Consider the following 12852-nt stretch of genomic DNA (forward strand, 5'->3'; position numbering starts at 1 on the left):
ATCGTCAAAGAACTGATATAATATAGACATGGTAACAAAACCAAGCCTAATTCATAAATAATCACCAGAACCATCGTCTGTACATGAAAATATCAACAAATTTAGTACAGTAATCAATTGCTTATGCAGGGCAGCCACATATTAACTTGTATCTGGTGAACCTGCAACTCCCAGTATGACCTTGACAATGGTAATGATATGCTAAGAGTTGTTAACAGCCATTACAGACTGCAGCTCATTGAAGAACCACAGTACTGATGAGACATAGGCAGTATCATTAGTTAGTTACCAATTTCATTCAGGTACTTTATAGGTGATATTTTGTCTGATTGCATTCTCTTTTGTCTCCAAACCTTTTTGTCATAGTACAGATGCCATGATAAAATTTCACATCCACAGGTTTTCTCTAAACACTTCCCTTTTCTCCGGTCTTCTGCAACACATCCCAACATAGAGCCCTTAAAAATAAAAGTATCATTATACTGCCCAATAAATAAAAATATCTTCCATGTTGTGCTCCTGAATAAATAATTGCCCCACACTATGCTTACTGCACAAAATAATTGCCCCACACTGCCCATTTCCAAAATATCCCCCTTACCTGACCATATCCATAATTTCCCCCCAGATTGCCCCTCTCCATTACATTACCCAACACTGTCCCTCTCCATAATATCACCCAGACACTGACCCCCTCTATAATGTTTTCCCATATTGCCTCGCTCCATAATTTTGCCTTCCCACTGCCCCTTTCCTTAATGTCCATCTCACACTACTCTTCTCCATAATGTCATCATCACAATGCTCCTCTTCATAATAGCCCCCCCATTCTGCTCCTCTCCAAAATACCCCCACTCTGCCCCTGTCCATAATGTTCTCACACATGCCTCCTCTCCAAAATATCCCCTCCACACTGCCCCTCTCAATAATGTCCTTCGATACACTACCTCTCCATAATATTTTTCCCCACACTGTCCCTCTATATAATGTCCCCCACACTGCCTCTCCCCATACTGTCCAGCCATGCTGCCCCTCTATATAATAATCCACCCCCACAATGCTTATATCCATATTGTTCACCAATACTGTTCCTCTCCACAATGTCCCCCCCACACTGCTCCTCTTCAAATTGTCCCCCCACACTCCCCTGTCCATAATATCCCCCCCACACTGCCTCCCCCATAATATTCCTCCACACTGCCCCTTTTGTCACTTCTTTGCCTTTTTCCAGTACCTTATTACACCACTACACATTGCGACGGGGGCTGATGCGTGGCATTTCCCCTGTGCCAGAGGCAGTGTTCAAATGTATTGTTCTCTCATATATATTTTTCCTCAACCTTGTGGATATTTTTATATTCTATTAAGAAAAGTTAGGTTGGATGATGGGGTTCTCATGTTTGCCACTTTGGATTTAGAAATATGAGATGATATAGACACTAGACTGCTATGACCCCGACTACATCACATATTATATATATGAAGAGAGAAATAGAATTATCATTTGTGATGTCCTGTAGACACCCAGCTGGGTCACATCTATCAATCTAGTGCACAATACTGGCCAGTCTTTTCTGGCTCTCTAGCTGAGGCTGGATGACATTTATGGTGGCTGCTTTAAAGTCTCATACAGATCGGATGATGTTCAGGGCCACTCGCACTGACAGTGACACTGGTCTGTTTAAAAGTTTAAGCAGCCACCAAAAAACTACTGTGCCTCAGATAGTGGGCCAGATACAACATAAGAATCCAGACCAGGACTTATTGGGAGGGGAACAGCATCTTGCCACCTCCTCACTGGACAGTGTAGAAACCTCTGGCCCAGATGCAGGTCCCAGCCTGAGACTTTACTTGGCACACTATCTTTCCTCCTGTGCTGCTCCACTCTGGCTGTGTAACCTGACATCTATTTAGCAGTCACAGCCCACACAGTGGGCAGTGTCTGAAACACTTCAATATGTCAGAGGCAGCAGTCACAGGTACAGTGACGACACCCAGTGGCCCCACACAGCTTCTTAGGGAACCCCTCTGCTCCCCAGCCCAGTCCGCCTCTGATGGACATTATTATGGGAAGAGGCCCAGGTTGTGGAACATTATACCAGGTAGAGACATCAGGTGAGGGACATCATACCAGAACGGGGCTCAGGATTGGGGACATGTGTTACTGGAAGGGGCCAGTATGGCAATATTATACCAGAATGGCTGACATTTAGTGATGGGCAGTGCCGAACTGTAAAGATCAGGGATCGTACCGATCACATAGTGATCATGTACACGATCCTGATCACAAGATTTCGTGGGAAGCTCGTGTTACAGATTGGGTCCAGATCGGGTCCAGGGGCTGTAAATAAAAAGAACATTATTAAAAAACATTATGATCATACTTACAGGTCCCGCAATGCATCCTGCAGACACTGTTTCCCACCACATTTTGATCGCTAGTCAGGTAAAGCCAGGCAGCTGGGGGCTGGGATTCTTGGCAACCCACAGCCACCCCTGGAAATGGCGCATTGTTTCTTAGTGCCATTTCCAGGGGCTTCACCCAGCTCGTCCAGTGGCCCTGGTGGCGGTGGCATGCTGGGTAGTAAAGGGGTTAATAAAAGCTTTGTATTCTCAGATGGTACTAAGCCCAAAATTCATGGTGTCATGCCAAATTAGACATGGCCACCATGAATTTCTAGTAAACAGTAAAAAAAAATAAAAACACAACACAGAGAAAACATTTTTTTATTAGAAATAAAACAAAAAAAATTTGAGGACTTCATCTTTATTATAAAAAAAATCCTTAGTCTGGTGTAATCCACAGGGACAGCAATGTCAGCTTCATCACTCTGTACAGACACAGTCTCTACACAGTAAGAAGAGATAGCCATGTCAGCTCTACTACATCGCTCTGTACACAGCGAGAAGCAGGCTGACAGTGAGGGTAGGATTGCACTTGCGTCTCGCATTTCACCACCCCGCAAAGCCTGACGCTCTTAGGACAGGAGCGCATCAGCTGCATGGAAATACATGCAGCTGACCACTCCTGTCAGGAGATTGTGTGCTGTGATGCGATGCGACACTCGCACAGTGACAATCAAAGTTTAGTTAATAGGACCTTTGATGACATCATAGTTATGTGACCAGTCTCTAAGCCAATGTCTATACAACATTCATACCTGACTGGTCACATGCCCATGACATCACGGAAGGTCCTTTAGGCAGTGCTGGTTACCGGGCGGCGCAGCAATGATCGGACTCTGAAGCAGAAGCGGCCGGCTGACAGAGTCTGCAGGACGCATTGCGGTACCTGTAAGTATAATAACAATGTTTATTATTAACTATATTATTTATTTTACAGCCCCCCCCGCCCCATCCCATAGCTGTAAAGCCCGAGATTGGTGATCGGACGCAAGTTGGCGTTATCTCGATCCCGATCGTGATCTTTACAATCTTTACAAAACAATCGAGCGAGGCTCCCGATCCCAACCATCGGGGGGATTGCCCATCACTAGTGACATTATTACAGAAAGAATTCAGAATGGGAACATTACACCAGGATGGTAGACATTATTACTGGCAAGGATCCAGGATGAGGGACATTATACCAGGAAGGGGGCTAGCATTGCAAACATACCAGGAAGGGAGAAGGATGGGAACATTATAACAGAAAAGGGCCAGGATGGGGGACATTATACCAGGAAGGGGCCAAGATCGGGACCTTATTACTGGAAGGAGACTATGATGAGAAACACTGTTACTGTTATAGGCACAGAATGTGGGACATAATTACTGCAAGGGGCCCATGATGGCGGATGTTACTACTGGAAGTGGCACAGGATGGGGAACATTATTACCGTAATGGGCCTAGGATAAAAGATATTATACCAGGAAAGGGCCCAGGATGGATAATATTAGTACAGGGTAAAGAATGGGGGACATTATTATATTTTGGGGGACATGCATGTCTTGATGGAATTTACAATGCTACAAGGGCTAATACACATGTGACCAACATGCAGAAAGGGGCCCAGGTGTAAATTTTGCACCGGGTCATATGAAACTCTGGTTATGCCACTGATACCAGTTTTATTAACTCATCCACAAAAGTTATTTTTTGAGCAAATGGTAGTAATTTAGGTCACATTTGAGATAAGCTGATCATCTGGAAACAGCAGCACAACAAATTTGTCAACTTATTTCCCAATATAAATAATTCTGAATGAGATAGAGCCACCTGATATGAGCCAGTCAGCGCTAACAGTGATACATAAATTGAAAATGTACCAGACAGATGCAGTAGGTAGCTGAGCCAATTATTCCTATAAAAAGGTTAGACTGCGGTAAACTGCCATAAAAATCAAGTGTCAGTCTTTTTCATGTAAAATATGTCATTTTTGCAGCTAGGTATGTATTTATAATCAGCTAAAATATACTGAGCCTCTGAATGGCACAGTGATTTATTTTACTGTAGGACACAGAATCCTTTGCATGCAGCTGTATTTCAGTTTCATTATTCTCTAGTTATTTAATATTCTCAAAATATTAGAAATAACAAGTGCGCAGTAAATGGCAGTTTTGGGGATATCTGCAATTGGTGATTATGGTGTGTACAAATCAAATGCAGAAAATGCAGATTGTTGTATAGTTCAATATAAAGGACAAAAGCTGTACAGAGGTTATATAAATCAATACAAACAACAATCAAATCAATACAAAGAAGGTATTTTAACAAATGACACATTTATTGCTGAAAATGTCCAGTACATGTGACTTGAGTTCATTTCTTGCAGTGTGCATGGATCTCTGCAATCCCACTCAATAGAACAGACATAGAAATTTGTAAAAATATCTATTACATGCAATATAGGCAATCAAAATTGATCAACCCCGATTTAAAATCATTGTAACACAAATAAAGGATAATAGATAACTGGTGGCCATTGCAAATGAGGAATGAGCTAAGATACCTCAGGAACATTACTGAAATCTGATATTAAACATAACATGTTAAATGCCCCTGTTAATCTCTGAAAATAATTTACTGGTCTGTCAGAGGGGCGCACTGTGATAGCCAAGGGTCTGCTGAAGATCCCTATGCCTGTCATGGCAGTACTCCTGTGAAAGCCAGCTCATGGCTGACGTTCATAGGTGACTAGGAATTTTGCTCTATACAGCAATACAGTGGTATTGATATATAGAGCAATTGGATGATCGCAGGTTGAAGTTCCCTAAGGGGACTAACATATACAATAAAAAGGAAAAACAAAAAAAAAGTTTAAAAAAATATGAAAGAATATATAAAGGTTCACCACTCCATTAAAAATTAAACAATAAAGAAATTAAAAAAATACACATTTGGTTCCTAAAAATTAGATTTTTCAAAATCTAAAATAAACTAATCTAATAATGTCATAATGAGGAAAAAATAAAAACAGCACATGCCTTGGATTCAGGATTTTGTTTAAGTAGCAAATATAGCACTAAGAGGTTTAATACTGATCTCCTTATTTACAGTGTGTAAAGAATTAAAAAAAAAGATTTATACAACCATCAAATGCTTCAAACAGCCTCAGGTTGTTGGGAGATCCACCTACGGCTATTAATGATTCAATCTCTGACAGCGGCATTTAACATGTGCTGACAGGAAGCACATCAGTTATCCTGCCCATCGGCACCCCTGGCACATGTTCACGTGGCACCAATGGGTTGTCCTGACAGCCAGGAGAGAGTTAATTCCCGGTGTTCATGCGAGTGTGATTTCTGCTATAGAGAGCAGTGCTGATACAGTGCTCTGTATAGCAATAAAAGTGTCAACACCAATATGGGGACTGTTAAATTCAGTAAAAAGTGAGAAAAAAAAAGTTAAAAAAAAAAACAAAAACCCCCCACAAAAGTTCAAATCACCCCTCTTTTGCCCCAATTAAAGATAAAACAATAAAAAAAACACATATCTGGCATTGCCAAATTCAGATTTGCCTGATCTATTAAAATATAGAATAAAGAAATCTGATTGGTAACTGATGAAACAACAAAAAAATCAAAACAGCAGAATTATTTTTTTATTATCAACACAACATTGCAAAAAAATACAATAAGAAGCAATAAAAACATTGTTTCTACCCTAAAATACTTTCAGTAAAAACATCAGCTCAGGGAGCAAAAAATAATCCATCACGTAGCGCCACATCTTGAAAAATTAGAAAGTTAAGGGTCTCCAAAAATGGCAACAAAAGCAACATTTCTATTTTTGACAAAAAACAATCCCTTATATTCCTTAGAAGGAAAATAAAAAAGTTATGTCTTTTAGGCCTCTCTCACATGTCCGTGAAAAACCACGCACGTTTTTCACGGACGAGTCAGAGGTGTGTTTTGCCCTCCGTGAGCAGTGTTTATGGCCTATGTGTGTTCTCCGTGTGTTATCTATGATAACACACGGAGAACGGGAACTTTCTACTCACCTGTCCCTGGCGTTGCTGTCTGTGGTGCTGATCTTCGATCTCCGGTGCTGCCAACTCCCCACTGCTGCTGCTTCCGGCCGCAGTGAAGTGAATATGCAATTAGCATAATGAGCGGCGGTCGGCAGCAAGTGACAGCAGCGACAGAGACAACAGGCCTGGAGAAGGTGAGTAAAGTTTTTTTTCTCACAGATACATGTCTTTTCTCCAGTGCGTGTCACACCGAAAACATCCGTGTGGTCCGTTTGCATTACGTGTGGCACATTTGCGTTCCGTGTGACACCCGTGATGCCGTAGAGAAAAAGGACATGTTGACGTGAGAAATACACAGACACACGTAAGTACGGAACGGACACACGTTCCGTGCGAAAATACTTGCGTGTGTCCAAAAGCATAGGAATCCATAGTTCTACATGTGTACGTGTCTCCGGTACATGAGAAAACTGCCAAACACGTACCGGAGGCATGTACGTGTGAAAGAGGCCTTAGAAGAAGGGGAGGAAAATCACCTGCTGGTGAGGGGGTTAATATTGACATATTTTTCCTGTCTTGAAAATTTATTTGGAAAAAGTGAAAAACAATGCATAAGATATGAGAAACAAAACACGGCATTTTGCCTAAAAACACAGAGGAGACCTTCTAAATTAAGTATACTATAATTCTGGCTAAAGCCTGCTTTACACGAGACGACCGATCGTGCGATTTTATTTTATCCGATGCGTCACGCCCATGTCTTTTTTTTTTTTATCTCACATAGGTTGTTGTCTATGCGTCACACTTTTTGTTTTGATCAATGACCCAATAGCGATCAGCGATGTATTGATTGTTCATGGCGGTCGTGCCAAAGGCTTCCCACATGTTTTGTTTTAGTCAATCTGTCTTTCGTAGGGGCGTATTTATGTAAACTATACACCCCTCTGTAACGTTGTCTATAATCTATCACACCCAGAGCTTTTGGAGTTTTTTTTAAGGTTTTTTTGTTTTTTTTTTAATGTTAGGTGTTAATATTGTTCAAATAATATTTTGGTTAGGAATTTTTTTTCCTTATTTTTATAAATTTTTTAAGCAAAGGTTTTTACCTTTATTCAATTGCTATTGACATTTTATGTTGTTTTAAAAAAAAAAAAAAAAAGGGGGGGGCTAAAATAAAACTTACCACAAATACGGTTGCAAAAGGACACAAGCAGAGGAATCCCGAAAAAAACAAAAACAAATAAGTAATACTGTACTATTATACACACTGCGCCAAGGCTACCCAGTACGAGTACACGATGGCCGATTTTATAACGATTATTGATCGTTTGGAATCGCACGGAGGTGACACATGCAAAGATGTCATTACGAATGGCGCAAGTGCGTCACGAAAACCACGACCCCAATGATGCATCGCACAATTGATCGACTCGTGTAAAGCAGCCTTTAGTTTGTCGATAAACTTTCTAACTCACTCCACATTTATTATGCAATGTAGTCACTTTTCCAACTCACTTAAAAAAGGGTATGGTTTAGGGAGAAAAAAAAGACAAAGCCTTATTTGGGGCATAGATTAGACAAAATATAAAAATACCCAAAATATATCATCCAGCATAAGGATAGGGTCAGATGGCTGTAAAGTATCTCATCAAGAGGAGAATCGGGCAGCTAATGTAAATCACATTCTAATCGACGTCTCATTAGAGGTTGATCAAAGCATGATCATAGTGTGATCCAATTCTCTCAGATGAGGAAAAGATGGACAAAAAATATCTCCATCTTCTCCACTCTGTTAGTCCTTGAAAACTGGACTGGACTCAGATGTCATCCGGGTGCAGTCAAATGTTTTCCACAGACCCACTGATTTACATGGTTGAGTGCAATCCGACAATTGTATCCAACTCAGAGACATGCTGCTGCGATCTGTCACTCCGACCTGCTCGGTCCATGAAAAAAATCTGACATGTGCTCGGCCCTATAGAACAACATTGATCCTTTTTATGTTGTATCGAATTTGGAACAAAATATAACTGTGTGAGAGAAGCCAATCAGAGGGTGCAGCAGGGACTAACACGTTATCATTGAGGCCAGAGACTGACCCGCAGGGTTCATAAAATCATCTGGCAGAACAGGATGTGTAGGGATCATCAAGATTTGTGTGCATCGTAAGAAATATATTGCCGCTGTGTTTGAACAACTCCCTGCCTATTTAGAACATGTAGCTAAGCGCATTGTGTGAAATCAGCTTGAGGGCTCATGCGCACGTTGCGTTTTTTTTTTGCATTTCTGCAGCGTTTTAATCTGGAGCGTCATATTGTCAAAATTCATGCGTTCTGCTTCCCCAGCAAAGTCTATGAGAATCATGCAAAATCCGTGCGCACGATGCTTTTTTAAACGCAGTGTTTTGAAATTCTCTGCGTTTTAAAAAGCAGCATGTCAATTATTTTGTCCGTTTTGGAAGCGTTCTACACCCATTGAAATCAATGAGTTGTAGAAAAACGCTACCAAAATGCTAAGCAGTGTGTTTGCACTGCATTTTTGTTGCGATCCACATGTTTTTTTGACATAACAAATGCAGGTCTTTCGGTCTCTCTCTCTCTCTGTTGGTCGGTCGGTCTCTCTCTGTCGGTCCATCTTTCCCTCTCTCTTTCATACTCACCGATCAAAATCACCGGCTCGGTGCTGCATGGCATTCACACTGTGGCAGCTTCTCCTCTTTTGAAAATGTCAGCCGCTCATTATTCCATCTCGTATTCTCTGCTTCCCCCGCCCAAGGCTGCCTATGATTGGTTGCAGTCAGACACGCCCCCACGCTGAGTGACAGCTGTCCTACTGCAACCAATCACAGCCAACGGTGGGCGTGTCTATATCGTGCAGTAAAAAAATAAATAAATAATTAAGAAAAAAAAATGTGCAGTCCCCCCAATTTTGATACCAGCCAGGTTAAAGCCACATGGCTGAAGGCTGGTATTCTCAGGATGGGGAGCTCCACGTTATGGGGAGCCCCCCAGCCCAACAATATCAGCCAGCAGTCGCCCGGAATTGCCGCATCCATTAGATGCGACAGTCCTGAGACTCTACCCGGCTCATCCTGAATTGCCAGGGTGCGGTGGCAATCGGGGTAATGAGGAGTTAATGGCAGCCCATAGCTGCCACTAAGTCCTAGGTTAATCATGGCAGGCATCTCCCTGAGATACCTTCCATGATTAACCTGTAAGTTAAAGAAAATAAACACACACATCCAAAAAATACTTTATTTGGAATGAAAGACAAAGAAAACACCCTCTTTCACCACTTTATTAGTCCCCAAATACCCCTCCAGGTCCGACGTAATCCACATGAGGTCCCACAACGCTTTCAGCTCTGCTACATGAAGCTGACAGCGAGCGGCCACTGACCACGATCACTCTCTGTCAGCTGCACGCAACAACTGAAGTGAGCTGCGCGATCAGCGATGACGTCACTCAGGTTACTCGCGGCCACCGCTCTCAGGTGGAGGACTCCAGCTGTGGCTGCGGGTCACCTGAGTGATGGCACCGCTGATCGCGCTGCTCACTTAAGTCACTCAGGGGATTTGAGGTCACAGGTGAGTCCTTCACGTGTGACCGCAAATCAGGCTGCGACACAGAGAGAGACGCGCAATGTCAGTGAAATCGGGTGAAGCTCTGACGTCACTGCTGCGGACTCCTGTGTCCTGGCACTGATCTCGGAGGTTCATCTGAGTTCATGACAGCACACAGAGACAGAGCCACAGGATGACAATGAAGTCGGGTGAAGTTCATCTGAGTTCATTCTCATCGGCTGGCTCTGTCTGTGTCTGCTGTCAGCGGGCATGTAGCAAAGCTGAATTTCTGGGGGACCGCAGTGACAAAAATGCATTCAAAACGCATGTAAAATGCATACAAAATACATCCAAAATACATGCGTTTTGGATGCATTCTTTTTGTCAAAACGTAGCGTCAAGTCTGCCAGAGGGTGCATTTGTAGAGCGCTGCCACACCCTTGGGATACTCGGTTCCGGGTGGTGGATAATAGGGGTCACTGTCACAGGTGGCCGTGCCCGCTTCCGTTACCTGGGGGGGCGCTCGGTAACAGGGTTATTTTGTATGTCACTTGTGACGCCACTGGCGAGTTGCGGTAATAAGATGTCCCGCCGCTGCTGTGGTTTTAGGGACAGATGGTATAGCAGCAAGTGTGTTCGCACCCTCCGCCAGTAGGGGCTTAAGTCCCATGTAGGTGTGCTGCGTCTTGTGGTGCACCAGTAATAAACACGACACAGTTCTTGCAGATTAACTGGTAATTTACTCACAGGATGTTGCAAGTGCAGTTTGGCATGGCTGGTCAACCGACTTTCCTTTGACCCAGTGCTGACGTGAGTCCCAGTTGAGCCCTCCGTGCACATGCAGAGCTGATGGTCCCCTTGCCTGAAGCTGTTGGTGACCTGCGGCGCTCCGCTCCTTTGTCTTTCCAGGCCCAGTATGACAGGCCTCGCGGTCCCTTGTGGGGTAGGCTACTTCTCTGTGCCCTCTCCCGGGTTTTATATATGAAGCTGTGTCCCTGAGCCTATGGGTGGTTTGGTACCCTGGAAGTTACCACACACGGCTGGATCAGCAGACCGCTTGGAGCTGTTGTCTACTCTGGGGTCCAGTACCCCCTCGTGCGTAGTGCCTGGGATCTATCTACCCTCAGGCTATTACCTCCTAGTCGCCTTTTGGGGGTCTCCTCACAATCCTCACACCCCTCTCACTCTCTGGCTCCTTTCAACTGTCACTCCTTCAACTGCCGTTTTTCCTCTCTGCCAACTCTGCCTAGCAACACCTGTTGCTTCCCACAAGCCACACCCCTTTCCCAGGCTAACAGCTAAGGGATTGGTTCTCACATCTGATCACTGTTAACCCTCTACATGCTGCGCCCAGGTCTCAGGGAATGTGCCCCTACCTGTGTGTGAGGTGTGGGTTGTCAGCATAGGGTGTTCCAGAAAGCCTTAGGATCCTGCAGATCACTGGGGAAGCATTTCCCAGGGTGCTGCATTCCCCCTTGGTTAAGACCAGCACATCCGCGGGCTGCAAAACAAGAAAATCTGCAAAATATATATTATTTTTAAAACGGCAATAAATAACAAATATACATTTGTAACAGGTTAGTACTCCGTACACTTTTCTTCCCACCCCCACAGTCTCTGAGGTCACTATCTGGTGGACCTCTCAGAACGTCCTGGTGACTGTTCCCTATGGGGACTGCCCTAGGGAGCACATCACCGGTTATGATGGTGATGGGGGTCTCAGCCTGCTCCGCTGCAGACCCTCCCTGCGACTTCCGTCTCTCCTTTTAGGGTGTTGGGAACAAAAGTTCAGTTCCTGGGTAATCCCAATGAAAAGCACAACGTGTGCAACTATATACAAATGTTTTTGTGCCACGCCAGTCCTGTGGCTAAGGTCCATAAAAACAAAGGATGGGGAAAAACCTGGATTCTTCCCAAAGGGAGGCACAGTTCTTAAACAAACATTACGAACAGTTGTTAGAGACCCAAAAGTCCATACAGGTCAGTCTCTGTAGGGTTAACATTCTTAATATACATTATTTACATTTTACATACAGTTAATATGCATTTAATGACCATCTTTAGTAGTATTCCCACTCTCCTAGTCTGGATGGGGGATGACCAATGTTGCTTCTGTTTGACCTACGCAACTCGGGTGTGTCAATGTTGTCTGTGTTTTGTACTACACTTGGTGCGGTAGGTTGACTTGGTAAGTATCTACGTGTTCTTACCCTTACTGTAGGATTGACAAGGTCAATGTTTGCAGAATGTTCAACTTCCCCTGAGATTTCTTCTGGTTCTTGTACTGGTACAAGTTCTTTTTGTCTTGGTACAGGTTCTTCTAGTACTTGTGGAAAGGTGATACAAGGTATTACTATGGCTCTATTGTATTGCGGCCAGTCTTCTGGGAAATCTCCTAATACAGCATGGATCATTTTCTTGTTTGGCTCAGGTTGAGGTAGATTTACAATTCTTTCTGTACTTTCTTTTGGCACCAACTGTTCTGGGCATTTCTTTAAATGGTCTCTATAAACAGCTGTTGATTTTTTTCCTTCATCTTTGCTAATAATACAGACTTTTTTGTTGTCAAAGTTAGATGTTTGGACAATGTAAGGTTCTTCTTCCCATTGATCATCAAGTTTATGAAGTCTTCTTTTTCTTTTTAGTACCCTTTCTCCAGGTGTCAATGGTACAGCATGTGTAATGCGATTTATCTGCCTGTAATCTACACACATCCGCATGGTGCCATTTTTTTTTCTCACTAAGACTAGTGGAGCTGCCCAAGGGCTACAACTATCTCGGATAACCCCAGCCTCCTTCATGTCATGTAGCATTTCTTTGGCCCTCTGATAGTGTTTTGGTGGTACAGGTCTGTATCGCTCTCTAATGGGAGGATGG

Source organism: Anomaloglossus baeobatrachus, chromosome 2, assembly GCF_048569485.1.
Source record: "Anomaloglossus baeobatrachus isolate aAnoBae1 chromosome 2, aAnoBae1.hap1, whole genome shotgun sequence".
NCBI lineage: Eukaryota > Metazoa > Chordata > Amphibia > Anura > Aromobatidae > Anomaloglossus > Anomaloglossus baeobatrachus.